The sequence below is a fragment of the Rattus norvegicus genome, chromosome 15 (assembly GCF_021556685.1).
Source record: "Rattus norvegicus strain SHRSP/BbbUtx chromosome 15, alternate assembly SHRSP_T2T, whole genome shotgun sequence".
Classification (NCBI taxonomy): domain Eukaryota; kingdom Metazoa; phylum Chordata; class Mammalia; order Rodentia; family Muridae; genus Rattus; species Rattus norvegicus.
This window is the reverse complement of record NC_141548.1, coordinates 93,574,387-93,590,586: the sequence shown is the minus strand read 5'-3', so window position 1 is coordinate 93,590,586 and position 16,200 is coordinate 93,574,387. Positions and strand designations below refer to the sequence as shown.

Here is a 16,200-nt window from a genome sequence, read left to right as displayed (position 1 = left end):
CTAAGCCACTACCTAAAGACTAAACTTGGACTGACCCTGGACTCTGACCTCATAGGTCGCAATAAATATCCTAGTAAGAGCACCAGTGGAAGGGGAAGCCCTGGGTCCTGCTAAGACTGAATCCCCAGTGAACTAGATTGCTGGGGGGAGGGCGGCAAGGGGGGGAGGATGGGGAGGGGGACCCCCATAAAGAAGGGGAGGTGGGAGGGGGATGTTTGCCCGGAAACCGAGAAAGGGAATAACACTCGAAATGTATATAAGAAATACTCAAGTTAATAAAATAAATAAATAAATAAATAAATAAATAAATAAATAAATAAATAAAATATGTAATTAATACAACCACTTTATTCATCTTACTTATTAATTACATATCAATTCTAATACTGTAAGAGTTAAACTGAAAAGTGCATATGAGTTCATGAAAAATAATTGAAAATTTTTATATTAACCATATAAGAATTTACTAATAACCTATCTGAACCTGCATACTGCAATTTGCAATCAAGTTTAAACTCCTTACATGTATCTGCAAACATATAGTATAAAATATATGCTATAAAAATTAATGTTCAAGGCAAAAATAGTATTTATAAATGATAACTGATTTAATGAAAAAGAGAAAATAATAAATTAAAAATTAAAAGGTGGTTAATGTTTTCAACACAGTAGATCATATATCTCTGGGAAATTTTTCTTCAGAAAATCAAAAAAAGAAGTGTAAAGCAAACCCAAAGTAGTTAGAAATAATGAGTTGAAATGCAGTGTGACAAGATGAAAATGATATATAAAAAATGTAAATGTTATGAAAACGTTTTCTTTTTATTCAGCAGTACTTCATATTTTCTTTGGGTTATCAAAAATTTAAATGCAGCCTAGCTGTTTACACTGGGTCATACCCCAGAGCTCTGGCACCTAACAATGATGACTTGGAATGACTACATAACACCAGCAGCTTTACTCTCCCTGTGGTATAATCCCAAATTTCATGACTGGCTTCAGGTAGGCAAAACTCATCAAGGAACAGTGTAAAAGAGAGATTCATAAATATTAATACATGATCTTAAATCATGACATACTGAATCAGTTTTCTGGGCATAAAGAACGTATGAAGTTGGTAAAAGAAAAGAGAGGATTAGGAACATATTGTTATAGTAAATGTCACTGAAACCATGAATTGAAGGTAGTAAAACAGAAACTGAAAAGCCCGTGGGCAAACAGTGATCGTACATGCTCTCTGATGGCAGCATTGACTGATCAAAAAGGAATGTCATCCAGGGGTTATCTCTATGAAACCAGTCTCAAATAATTTAATAATGATTGTAATTAGGTACTTTTTTTCTTTTACTGACATAAAATCATTTGGCTAAAGACAAATTATAGGAAAGTATTTATTAAGGTTCATGTTTGGAGCGGAATTACCAACATCACAGTGAGGAGGTTTGGGGTGTAATCCAGGGTGGCAGGATAAGAAAGCTGACCATTCAGCAACGCCAAGCACAACACAGAGGGCGACCGAGATGTAGGTCAAGGCTGTGAACTCCTAAAGCCCATCTCTACTGACATATTTTTTCCAGTATTCCCAAACAGTGCCCACCAAGTGGAGACCAAATATTTAAAAGCAAGACACACTGGGAACATTTCTTATTTAAAACACTGCAAACTAACAAAGTCTGTGCAGAGAAAACAACAGCCAAACGTCTTGTCAAAGAAAAGTCCTCCCTTTTCAAAATAAGTCCTTAAAAATAAGACAGAAATAAAGCAAACTCCAGAATCAATGGATTCATGGTTATTAGACTTATAAAAGTACAGAAATGTATCATTGTCCTTGGTCATAAAAAATAAAGTCAATGGAAATTTACTGTGATTAGAGTACCATAGCAACAATAAAAAATGTACTTTTTAAGTATGAAAAGGCAAAATTCTGATAAAAGAAAGTTATGTCTCAGATTTTAAAAGTAAGCTAACAAAGAAATAGAATCTTCATATAGTAGTTATGGCATACTAGAAGTGATTGAGGAAATTATAAATTATAACAAAGCAAATAGAATGTATTTAATAAAAAGTCAAGAAAATTTGAAATCCTCGAATCTTTGTGATTAACTTTTAAAGATTAATGAGAACATATGATGCTGTACATAAAAATCAGAAACAGTCAGAAAATGAATAAGAGCAGAAATACTTATTATACTACTTTGCCTAATAAAAATGGAAAGCTTCATAATTATCAGGATGAAAGTTGTAGTGTAGGTTCGAACGTTTTAGAAAGTTAATTGCATCAAAGGTAGGGTGAGACACTAAAAATGAACTAAAGAATTTTACAGTTAACGTGAATATTATCTACAATACTTTTATATGAAAAATATTTTAACAGTTTGTTAAAATGCAAAACAATTAGTTAAAATGCAACTGTAAATTTTATGGGATTAAAGACCAAGTTTAAATGTGATATTTATGCAAAGCATGAGAAGGATGAGCAAAGATGACTCAGACTAATCACAGAAAATGAATTAGCAAACAAATAATGATTTTACTGTTGTCTACCTCAGTACAGTTTGTTAAATGCTGAAAACTGCTAGAGAAATTGTGAATTTTACCTAAAGTGTTCTAATCTGAAATATGGATGTATTCATGTACTCATATTCAGTACATGCTGGAAAATGTTGGAGAGGAGAGAGTGGGGATGAATTTGAACAAAATGCATTGTGTAAATATAAAATTTTAAAATAGTAAATAAGAATATATTTTTGAAATACAATAGAAATGGACCAAATTTTGGGTAAAATAAGCTACTCCAATTTTATTTATAAAAAATATAATACTTATAACACTGTACGCGACAAAATACAGAATTATTTTAAATCCAAAATTAAAATCACATTGGTAAAATTACAAATATTAAAAATGATTAAGTGTTAATAATATTAAGAAAACTGATAAAATTTAATATTTAAGCATAAATAATATCATTATTCTGTAAAGGATAATTATGAAAATTGATAAACTTATACACATAAGAACATTTTAATGAGGGGATTTAAAGATACCTACCAATATATTTCAATTTATCCTGAACCAATTTTATCTTTAAATCTATATGGACATCTTGTTATTATAGTTACTTTTCTATCAACTTATGTTTCTATTGAGAAAATGCCTTCATTTATAAGACAATCCAAATTATTACTATTAATTACAAAAGAGTAGAATGTATACTTTTAAAGTTTTTAAAGAAAAGCTGTTTGACTGTGCTTTGACTGATTTCGAGTTCTATTTTTTATAGATTGCATTTTGTTCACAGTAAATGAACTTTTCTCAGAGGAAAGACAGAATGGTTTATTTTCATAAATTTTCACTAGTCTATCTTGAAAAGAGTGTGTTCAGCCTATATCTCATTGTTTAGGACAGACCACGTAAGAGCAACTCCGTGACTGATGTCACTACAGTTCAGAGCTCACATTTACAATCTGTGCTATTGTTTATTATTCCTATATTTAGGTAGTTATTCTTCAAAAGACAGAGCAAAAAGAGTGGGCACATGTAGCTTTGCATGTCTAACCCATGAACAGCATAATTGCAACAATGGAAGGTGTCTAGTTATGCTTTACATAGCCATAAGCTAAAGCTAATTTTCTTTTATAAAGACAGCAATCATCACTATAAAAATAGAATTATACATGTGATATCTTCTAAGACTGAATTAAAAATCCTCAATCTTCGTTTTTCAATATTTATATGGAAGAAATACAGTGTACTAGCGATGAACACAAGTAATTGCATGTGAAGTTAAATTAGAAAGATGCTTCATAATGCATTATATAGACAAGTATATACATGCGCACATATATACGTTTGTAACAAGTAATGAAACAAGTTTTAAAAGTGTTAGCCGTGCTTCCAAATTATCGTTTATATTTTTTATCATAAACTGAACTGACACATGATCTAGTGTCCTGGTTTTCTTTCTATTGCTGTGATAAAATGTTGACTGAAAACCACCTTGGAGAGCAAAGCTTTGAACTCCAAGAAGAGTATGGAGTGAGGATGGGAGACAGGAGGTAGAAGAATGATTCTTGCTGGCTTGCTCTCCATGGCTTGCTCAGCTTCTTTATCATGCTATCAAGGAATACAAGCTCATGAGTGGATCCATCCCTACTGTGATGGGAACTTCCAGTGTAAGCATCAATCCAGAAAAATCTCACAGACTTGCCTGAAGGCAAGGTGATGGAGAACTCTTCTCAATGGAGCTGCCCTTCTCCGAGATGATCATACCTGTGTGATGTTGCACAGAAAACTACCTAGTATGTCTAGTGAAATACGTAGGGCACTGTTGTACCAGCGGGAACATCTTACGCAGCACATACACAGTGGACGATGCAAAAATTCAACTTGGAAAGATGACTAATGCCATTTCTCCCCCAGCAAATTGCATAACAGCTTCCAGCATTTTGAAAATGAAAGCTAGCCAACAGGTAAAACTTTCTAGTTGATTGGGGTTTGATTTCTTTACATTGTACAACTAAATTAAGTCTTAAATAGTAGGGACACCACACACACAAACACACACACACACACACACACACACACACACACACACACACACACATATATATATATATATATAGTGCATAACCAAGAGAAGTCAAATAAACAATTTTTGTGCATTGCTTTTGTTTCTTATTGTAAGTCTGTGGTGTACGACAACTGAGGAAGTAGGCTACACTGAGAGATTTCTCGTGGTCCCTAAAAAAAGTTTAGCAGCTATGAAATGGAAGACTGAAGGTGTTTTTTTTAAACTGCTATGTTATTTTTATAAACATAGTTCCAGATAGTATACTAAGAGAGTTAAGTGTCTTTCAATCTTTATGTCAGGAGGTGACCAACAGTGGATTCATTGTTTCTGGACAATTGTATGACAGCCACTTCCTCCTAAGCCAACATGCCACTCTTCATCTTGACTTGCTAAAAAGAGTATCACATCGAAATGGAAATTTTACCTGGTAAATTAATATTTTTGACTTTGCAGAATTATTTTGTTGCTTCAAGAGAAAGCTAATAAAAGAAAGTAAGATAGATTAAGTTAAAGTTTTAGCAGTGGGATGAAAATGTAATTTACTACAGGCTAGCGAAATATTAGTACAATAATTACAGTTCTAATTTTAAAGAACCAAGAGTGGTGCCCCAGATAAAAGTAGAATTGCTTTTTGACATTAACTTTGTACAGGATCTTCTCAGTTGAAGGTTAAGTTATCTCCTGATTTATCTCTATTCTATGTTCTAGATTATCAGTTGCTCAATATGAGTGTTTGAAAGATTTAATAGTGGAAAACTTTCAGATTTCTCAGGAGCATTAGCTTATGTGTAACTAGATCCTCACCTTCCAATTTACTCATTAAAAGCATTTGCTAGATATTTTTTAGGATATTTTTTAATAAGATTTTTCTTTGGACAATTTTTTCCTATCATAAGAGAATTTAATAACAATTTGGATTCCCTATTGATACGAGATGCGATGTAAACCGAAATTGTTTGCAAATACCACACCATGCTGGGGCAGGCAGAAATTAAAGACATTTCTGCTTTTCTTGCATTTAGCTTTATGCGGAAGAAGAAACAAAATAACTAGAACGGTAATATGATGATTCATCATTGTAAATTTATATTACAACTATATCAACATAAAACTCCTTGCTTGCTGTAGGGTATTTGTTAATTTCAAAACAGCAAGATAAATTTGCCCAAGAAGTAAAGGCAATAAAGGGATATGGTTACTCTGAGGAGATTAATAAATCTTTTAAAGCATATTTTAAATTCAGGAGTGGATTGAAGCAATTAAAGCATTAATTTGTATATGATAAGATTTGAGAACGATAAATCAAGAGGTGACAGATTTAGAACATCTTTTATTCCTATTCCAAGCATGATTTTACTTAGAGGTCTAATATAAATAATGTGTTTTTTATAAAGCCTCATTTCCTATGCCTGAAACACATTTGTTTCAGTTTAATTAATTAATTCAGAGTAACAACAGATACCCAGCAGGCACTGTTACGTTTTTGTTTTTATTTGTTTTGTGGTGGTGAAGGTGGTGGTGGTGGTAGGCAGGGTTGTTTTTGTTTGTTTGTTTTTCTTTTTTGAGAGATTCTGTTCAGGTCAGTGAAGAGATATGTTTGAAACCAAAGCATGTTAATGTCTTCCAAAACGGTGTCTTACCTTCTAGTTTTTATGGATAACAAAAATATTGCAATATCCTCTCTTGTCTTGGTTTTGTAAAATACCTCTTACTCTCTTGATGGACTTGTAGTCTCTGCGGCTTAAAGCTGAGTAAACTCACCCTTTCTAACTCTTTCTAATCTGGCAGGCTGGTTCAACTCAGCTGTCCTGGCCCAGCTTTCTCCAAGCTGACCGATTCGTTCTGGCTTCTCTCGGCTTCTCTGAACTGTTCTGCTTGGCCTCCAGCTAACTCTAACAATTTGTTTTAATCTTCTAGCTCCGTATTCTCAGGTTTCTGCTGAGCTGCAACGAACTGCATGAACTTACAAAGGAACTCAGATCCAGTGCCCCGCACTCAAGGTACTGTCTCCCCATGACTAATTCCATCTCCCTCTCAAACAGCTTCTCTTTCTTCTGCTTTTCTCATGAGAATTGACCATATCCTACTTTTGACCCATACTGTCCAATCTCCCTCTGATTCATCACTTTGTCTGCCCCTCAAATACGCCTCTTTTTCAAACATAGCTGCTTTCTTCTACAAACCAATTTTAAAGGTGGGCACTAAGGGCTTATCTGTATTCCAGCCAGAAGGACCAAATACGTTTTGCTTGTAATTGTTTCTGCTCAGATGATAGGGTATCCTGGTAATCAGAGGCCCAGCAACCATAAACCTCTGAAGGAAAAATGTACACAGTGTAAGGGCATCCTTAGACAAGGGAGCCCAAGTACCACACAGCTTGGAGGTAGGATAGTGTCCCGGTGGAAGGGTATCCTGATAGGTGGGGGCTCATGAAACACACAGCTCTAAGAAAAATCTTCCTCAACAGAGGCTTGGCAGCTCCCAGGTGAAGGTGTCCCCAGCTGAGCTGAGCTGAGCTGAGCTGAGCTGAGCTGAGCTGAGCTGAGCTGAGCTGAGCTGATCTCTTCGTCTCCTCATTGCTTCTCTTTTCCTTGGCTTCTTACAACTAGAGAGTAAGGCCAGGCAGAAAATCTCATGAAAGTTTGGGGGTGTGAAGGGGCAAATCCAGAGACGACTGCCCTCTGCTATCAGGAGTTGACACCAGGGCATTGGCCAAAGGCCAGGGCTTATATCGGGTTTCTTAGGGGCAGAGTTTTTCAGGGTAGAGATTTCCTGACTGAGGATGGGTGGGATTTCAAGTACTGAACTTGGAAAGTGTAGGGATTGGTGGGTTTTCCTCTTCATGGATTGGTGGATTCTCCTGCTCCGGGACTGGTAGTTTTGTTTCTTCTCCTTGTTCCCTTCATTGGGTCCATGGAATAGGATGGAAAGTCCTGGGCCCCAGTTGACTTTTGCTGAGATGTAGTCTCTGTTGGACTCCTGGAGAGGCTGGAGAGAAGGCGTGAACAGTTCCTCACTTGGTATATGATCAAGACTCTAGTCTGAGCCAGGAAACATGTGGCCAGGGCCACTGTGGACAGCTTCTGAGGGGCAACTATTGCCGAAGCCTGGAAAGATGGTATTCCAATGTGGGGGCTGGGGAGATATCCTGATATCACTATTTTGACAGCCCCTGCAGGGGCATCTCACTGTGGCCTTAGGCTGGGGCTAGTAAGAGGGTCTGGCCACTATTTGGAGTGGTGCACTGCTTAGGGACTTCGTGTGTCTGCACTCAAGCCAGATCACATAGACCTACATCTTTGGATGTGATTCTGTGCCAAAGCAGCCATATTTCTGATCTAAAATTCCTCTATAGGGTTACTAGATATAGGACAGTAGGCTAGGCCACCAGACTGAAGAACTGATAAGGTTGTAGTAAATTCAAACCCTGATAAATCTCATCATTGAGAAAGGCAGAAGTTCGAACTAGCTGGCAACAACGTTCCTTCCTGGATGCACATGACCTCTATACTCCACTAACAGGACCATGACCATGACAACCAGTCATGTAACATAGAGCCTAGATGTCTGCATACTAATGAGGTATCTGCATAAGCCCCAAGTGTTTAACCAATGAACTCCCTTTCCTGAGCATCCCTTTTTGCAGAAATTATTTAATCACTGTTTCACCTTGAATAAGTCTTATGCATCTTCATCTGCCCTGAATAAAATAGTTTAGAGAAGCAAGCACTGTCTCCTTCATCAATGACTGCCACAGGAGGGAAGGGGAGGAGGCTTCCTCCTACAGAGCCTCACCTAAGTCTCCCATAAAAGCCCTGACACATAATTGAAGCCAAACTGGATCCTCCCCACCCAAATCCCTGAGATCATTATCTTAACTCCTCCTGGTTTGCAGTGGCATCTGATGGCACAGTGGTTTCAGAACCACAAGCTCTTTCCCAGCCATGACTGTTTCTCACCTAGAGTTAACATGGGCTAGGGCCCCTATCTAAGAATGCATTTTTGCCTCCCCTGAGCCCATTTTGGTGGCCTGGCACCCCATAGGTGAGGAAGAAACACAGACTTACAACTAGGACTCTCCCTGATTACTATTTTGTAAGGAGAAAACCTTTGCTTGTAACAGAATATTTCATTTAATAACCCATGCCTTTTTGAACAGGATTGTTACATATTCTATTTTTATTAAAATAAACTTTGTGTTGACTGAGGGAATGGATTAGTGGATCAGCATAAAGAATGAATGATTAATGCGCACGTCATGTTGCTGATCAAGGAATAGAACGTACACAGGAAATTCTTCCATTCTGTGTGTAAGACGAGACTGTGAAAGGAGAGATGAAGAAGTGGTTGGTTCATTAGTTAAAAGAACTCACTGCTCTTTGCCAAGGATCTGAGCTTAATTTCTGGAACCAATACAGCTCACAGCTCTCTGTAACTCTAGTTCCTGGTAACTTGATTCCGTATTCTGTTCTCTGTGTGCAAGAACTACACACATAGTACACACACACACACACACACACACACACACACACACACACACACACACACACATACACACACACTCACTCAAATACACCAGGTGAAATATTTACAGGTTAAAAAGCAGTGAAGCCCTTGATCATCGATGTTCATATTATTCAGCTGTTACAAAAATGAAATTTTAAATGGATCTAGGAAAAAAATCATCCGACTGAGGTAACACAGACTGACAAATACATCTGTTTTCTTCTTTAAAAATGAGTATCTGTTTATCTTTATTTTGTTTATTTTTTAAAACAAAACATGACAAAATAAATTATATTAAGGTAAAACAAAAGCTATCATGTCAAGACTTGACCAGTGAACCACACCTAAAGAAGATATACATGAGCGCCTGATATAAACCCAGTTCATCTGCACTTTTATTTAGGTCTAGCTCTCCTATTATCATCCATCTTTTCTGGTTCTTACACTCTTTCTGCCTCTTCTTCTGAATGGTCCTCTGAACTCTAGTGGAAGAGATATGATAGAGACATCCCCTCTAGATTTCTGTATTAAAAAGTCATCTATCTGATATGAGCAATATTTACAGTGTTAAAAAATCAATTATGACAGTGGAAGTCAGATGAGGAAAGAGCAAAATGGGACTCACTGAAAAGTGATGGACCCAGGCCTACCTAGACAAATAGGGTATTTACACACACAAAAAATGTCATCTATCTATCTATCTATCTATCTATCTATCTATCTATCTATCTATCATCTATCTATCTATCCATTTATCTATCTATCTCTGTGTAGTATGTGAGTCTCTGGATCTTTTCTGGTATTTGATAGACATCCCCCTTTATATTTGGATATTCAATGAACTCTTATTTTGTATCTATCTATCTATCTATCTATCTATCTATCCATCCATCATCTAACTATCATCTCTGCACAATACTTGCGTCTCTGCATCTGGTCCTTTCTGCTCTTGGAGGAAGCTTCCCTGATGCTGATTGAATAAGGCACTGATCTATGATTATATCAGAATATCATTAGGAGTCATTTTATTACTACATTTACTCTTAAGAAAATTAGGGTCTGGTTTTAATCTAGGTCTCTGTGTTATCTAGTCCACCTAAGCAATGTTTCGTATGTGATCCGTTTTGTGGAGTGATCTGAATGTCATATCCCACATTGATTGGCCATGCTCTCGCATATCTTAAAGTTAGGACAGTAATTATCAATCAATAGCATTATTGCTTAGTTGCTGTTAATATTTCTCTTTTAGTAGCCTGCAGAGTGGAACATGGGAAGAGAAAGCTGAACTTCAGGGCCATTTGAGAATCGTATGGAGACCTAAAGTAGCAAAAACTTCATATATATATATATGTGTGTGTGTGTGTGTGTGTGTGTGTGTGTGTGTGTGTGTGTGTGTGTGATGCCTTTGAGGTCTCCTAATGGTGGGAGACACAACTTCAACTGGCAATCTCTTGTGACCAAACAAGTTCTAGAAGTGGGTTGCATTCAATGTTCATTGGCCAAGGAGTTCACATGGAAACTGGAAATTCTCAAACAAACTAGGATAATGGGTTGCTCGAGGCAAACTGATGGGGAGACTGGTGCTGTTGCTTTGAACAACACCCATAGAATACATTGAACATGTTCCAATACATATTACATGTGGGCATCAGCTTTTTAGTCCTCCTTTGGGCATGTTACTATCAGTGCAATGACAAAAAGTTTAAGGGACAAAGGAAGTGGAAAAGCTCTCCCTAGGAAAAGGAAATATCAGAGATAGTTATAGATAAATTGGTGGGAAAGGAACTTGAATGGGAAAGTCAAATAAGAATAGAGAAGTTTAGAATAGTGGAGAGAATCTTGGGAAGAGCAGCTAAAATTAAAGATCATTTGAGGTATCATTTGGAAACGTGATCTAGTAGAAGCTTCCTAAATTGCATACATATAAGAAGGTGCTGCGAAGGAATTACTAAGAAATGGAGAAACAAAACCCCACCTCATATCTTTTATGAGCTAATATAACATACATTGTCTTGTATAGGTTAAATATAATTAAGTAGATGGTCAAAGGCTCCCAGTGGAAATCTCCAAACAACACAACTGAAGCTATTCCTAAGGGACCCAATTGCTTTCTAAAAACAGATGGTAAGATCCTATTGATTATTGATCCAGACAACAGATATATACATATACATATATATATGAATAGAGAGAAGTGTAACTGTTGTCTAAGTAAAGCTTTTTACCCCTACTACATAGGTTTGGAAGTTATTCTGCACATTACAGAGGTGAAGTCTACAGATCAGTATAGATTACTGGTGACTGCCCTGCAAAATATACTGGTGGAAGTGTGGCACAAATATTGTGGAAGTCACCAAACACTATCCAATTGGATATAACAACTATTCAATGAGACAAAATCCATGACTGATGCTGCTCGTGTGGCCAAGAAATGAGACTGGGAAAGACATGGACCTAAAGGAAAACGAAACACAATTGTTCTGGTGGAGGAATGGAGCAATACAAGGAACCCTAAAGGTTTTCTTGTATATGCATAATAATTATTTAAAAACAGGTTAGAGTCCTAACTTTACAGAGTGAAGTGGTTTGACTTGAAATTAACCAAATGGAAAACTCAAAAGTATAAACCATAAGTACAACTTAAAGATAAATACCTATGATCTAGATTGAAAACCAGGGCACAGGTGAACACATCTACAATGAAGATTTTGATCACACAGTGAGAACATAGAAATCTTAGAGGCATATTTAGTTAAAATAAAAAAGGGTTTACATTAATTTTATGAATAATATGATTGAAATATATTGAATCAAAGCAGAGAAACAGTGAAAATAGTTTGCAGTTGATTTACATTCTAACACTGTTTTAATTTTATTATGGACATATGGGAATAGGGGGAAACTCAATATTGCCTATGTGAACTTATCCCAGATTACCTGGCAGGACAAGCTCAGTACAATTCACAGAAGTACATTAGCTTCCAAGTTTTATAATGCTCACACTGAATATTCTTGGCATGTACGGATAAATACCTTTGAGTTCTTCTCAATACTGTAAAAATATCAAAGTGTATATGAGGACAGAACTTTTTCTTTTAATCTTGAGTAGGAGACTATCATGTTTTCACAAAAACTAGAAGGACCAGCTTGATGTATTTATTTAACATGTGAATTTTTTACTCTGAAATGCATGCCAGACTTTTAATCTTTCTCAATATGTTCTAGAAGATGATGCTTTTTGTATTAAAGCTTGTTTGGAATAAGTCCATAGTGCACTAAAATTTCTGAGAGAAAAAAATCCTGTTCTATCTGCAAATAGTTCCACAGAAAGCAAGCAGGCACATCGTGTCATCGTGAGTTACAGCCACGCATCCACACAACCGCTGTTTGCCTACAATCACAGCAATGAATTACAGTAATACATTCAATCCTGATAAATGGCCTGCTCTGCCGTTGCTTAAATTAAACTGACTGCAATCCAGATGAGTGCAGCCACATATTAACGCTGGGTCCACCATTTCTTGTCTCTCTCTTGGTGAATTATTGGGTGGTAGTGCTGGCTTTATGCATTGATTAACATTGCGGCTAAAGCTTTTTCACAGATCAATGTTCAAGTGAAATGAAATGTAGGCTCAAGCATGCTGCTGCCACATTTAATGCTGCCACCATAAAAATGAATGTGCAGTGTTTAAAATCAAATATTATAAATAACATGGGCGATTTCCTTTCTAATTTTTTACAATTCTTCTAAGATAATATTAATGAATAACAGCAAGGCACATAACAATTGAAGATTAATGCTCTTCATATTTTTTGGAGTATGTAGAAGAACTTTTGAGTTGCCTCAACGAATTTTTTTAGAGATGCATAAACACATACATACATAAATTTTTCAAACTGTGTTATCCCTTAATATTTCAAAAACTTCATATACTACATATTTAATTTACTTTCTCCTTGTAAAAACCTCCAAATTGAATATGATACTTAAATACATGATAATGAGACAATGATGAACTGTACAATAAATTACTATTGCAGCATATTTGGACAATTAATTATTAATCTCAAAATGACACCAGAATTGTGTAAAGTATATAGACTTAACTTCATTATTATTCAATTTATTAATATAAATTGATTTATAAGTAATACATAGTGACTATGTATATGAATGAGTTTACAATTAAAATTGGATTTATATAATAAGAAAATCATATTGTAATACATAATTATCCTGTTTTGAACTCCGATTTACTATATTAATTGTCAATTATTTTTATGAGAACTTAGAAAATATGTGTAGACTAAAAACTAAGAAATATATGATTCAAATTTTTAATTACATATTTAATGCTAATCCCAATGTAGCCTGTGTTCTGACCTGCTGCAGAGTCCTTCCTTACTTCACCATTTTTGGGGAAAGGAAGACAATCCAACATCAGATAGGTATTCTCCCTTGGTATTACAAACAACAACAATTTAAAGTTCGAACCTTATGTTGAAAGGAAGATGAATTCTCATTGCCAAGCAAAATAGATTTTTGTTTAATGTGTACCTGGGATTAACAAGCAGATATTTCTTTCATAATATATTAACACTTTAAATATTTATATTCACAGAAGTTTAAAAAATAGAAATTATGGAGTTGAAGATGCTTGATTACCCTTCACTGCTTAAATATTCATGCACATGGATGTGGTTTTAAATAATACTGAAAGGTTGAGATAACATTATAAAGTTGTACTATAAATCCAAGAGGATTAATATACAGAAGAAATCATGAGAATGTGACAACATGAACAGTTTTAAGGAAGCCAAAACCCCAGCACTGAGAAGAAAAAAAAGATACAAAACATGAAGGTTATTTTTAGGTTGGACAGGTATTCCTGGCCATTGGTGCACTCCACAGAATGGTTGATATATCTGATGACCCTATAATAAAGCAAACAAGAACAAAACAAAACAAAACAAACATGTTCATCCTGTCCCTAGTAGTTATTTTATACAAAAAATATGAAATCATATTTATTTTTTGTAGTTGTTCTTGGTGTTATGTTGTGGGTTCTTTGAGGAGGCTTTTGTTTTATTAATTTTTTTGCCATTATTGATTTTTTGTTCGTATATTTGCTTGGATTTGGTTTTGGTTTGGTTTGGAGAAAGAGAAAATGAACTTGGTTGTTTAGAAAAGACCTGTGATGATGAGCTGGGAGCCTGGAAAACATGGTCAAAATGTATAAAAAAAATTAAAAATAATTGATACAAAGTTCTCATTTATCTCTATTCTCTAACATTGGTGTTGGCTTTGTTTCTATTTGTTTCCAGTAACATTTTGTGACAGTTATTGCTCAATCATTTATTATAAACGTTAGATATACTATGGGGTTGAAATAATTATAGAGTCCATCTGCGCCCAGAGCTGGGGCTGTCCCATAGCCCTTGGACAAAAACCCTGCCTACAGAGTGCTGGTCTGCCAGGAGCACTCTCTCTCCTAAGCCCACAGCCCACATGTAGAATCACACACTTTCTCTCCATTGACTGTCCAAGGAGAGATACACTGGGAGCACACAGAGCTCAGAAGCCACAGGGCAGCATAGGAGAGGATCCTTCCACTCTTCTTCTGAACCCAGAGCTGGAGCTTCTCCACAGCTCTGGGATAAAAAAAAAAACCTGCCTGCAGGAATAGTTCTGCCAGGACCACTCTTCCTCCTAAAGCCCACAGCTAATAGGTGGGACCCTTGACTGTCCAAGGAGAGACATACCAGAAATACACCTGAAATGTCTAGAATAAAAAGAAGCAAATTCACCTAAGAGGAGTAAACAGCAGGAAATAGCCAATTCAGACCTGATAGCAACCAAGTAGAAACAAAAAGAACTATACAAAGAATGAACAAAACCAGGAGTTGGTTCTTCAAGAAAATCAACAAGGAAGGCACAGAGACTGTAACCAAATTAACAAAATCATAGTTGAAAACCCCCTTTGGGGATTTAAAGAAATGATTGAAAGAGCTGAAGGAGCTTGCAACCCCATAAGAACAACAATGCCAACCAACCAGAACTTCCAGGGACGAAACCACTACCCAAAGACTATATGAGGACTGTCCCAGGGCTCCAACTACATATGTAGCAGAGAATAGCCTTGTTGGGGCACCAGGGGAAGGGGAAGTCCTTGGTCCTACCAAGGTTGGACCCTCAGTGTAGTGGAATGTCATGTGGGTGGTATTAAGGGTGGGTTGGATGGGGAAAACACCCTTATGGGGGAGGGGAAGAAAATAGGGGGTTTATGGACAGGAAACCAGGAAAGGCAAGAGCATTTGAAATGTAAATAAAGACATACACAATTTTTTAAAAGGTTATATATGTATATATATAAAGATATATATATATATATAAACATATATATATATATATATATATATATATGGGAACATAATTACAGAAAATGAGGAAATTAAAACATAATCAGAACCTATCACAAAAGTCTATATTCAACAAAACTGGAAAATCTGGATCAAATGGTCAATTTTCTAGACAGATAACAGGTAACATACTTAAATCAGAATAAGATGAACCGTCTAAATAGTCCCATGGTAACCACTAAAGAAGTAGAAGCAGTCATTAAAAGTCTCCCAACAAAAAACAAACAAACAAACAAACAAAGCCCAGGACCAGATGGGATTAGTACAGAATTCTATCAGAACTTCAAAGAAGATCTAACACCAATTCTCTTCAAACTGTTCCACAAAATAGAAAGAGGGAACACTACCAAATTTAATCTTTGAAGCAACAATTAAGCTTATACCTAAACCATGCAAAGACCCTACAAAGAAAGAAATTCAGACCAAATTTCACTCATGAATATCAATGCAGAAATACTCAATAAAATTCTAAAAAACCAAATATAAGAACACGTCAAAATGATCACTTACTCTGTGCCAATATTCTTCATCCCAGGAATGCAAGGTTGGTTCAATATGAGGAAATCCATCAACTTAATTCATTATATAAAAAAATTCAATGGAAAAAAAACCCATGATCATATCATTAGATGCTGAGAAAACATTAGACAAAATTCAATATCCCTTTATGATAAAAGGTCCAGGAATTCAAGGTCCATACC

At 35.8% G+C, this 16,200-nt stretch overlaps 1 long non-coding RNA gene across 4 annotated transcripts in view; it reads left to right on the top strand.

The window, feature by feature from the left end:
- Window positions 1–16,200, top strand: part of LOC148001124 (uncharacterized) — a 98,975-nt gene that overhangs the window by 48,657 nt on the left and 34,118 nt on the right. For 2 of the 4 annotated variants that reach the window (XR_015638511.1, XR_015638510.1), the window contains 2 exons: window positions 4,873–5,000; window positions 6,491–6,573. This is a non-coding gene — a long non-coding RNA (uncharacterized LOC148001124). Of the gene's footprint in view, window positions 1–4,872; window positions 5,001–6,490; window positions 6,574–11,317; window positions 11,647–16,200 lie in introns of those variants that run through there. The other 2 variants (XR_015638513.1, XR_015638512.1) reach the window with 2 other exon arrangements.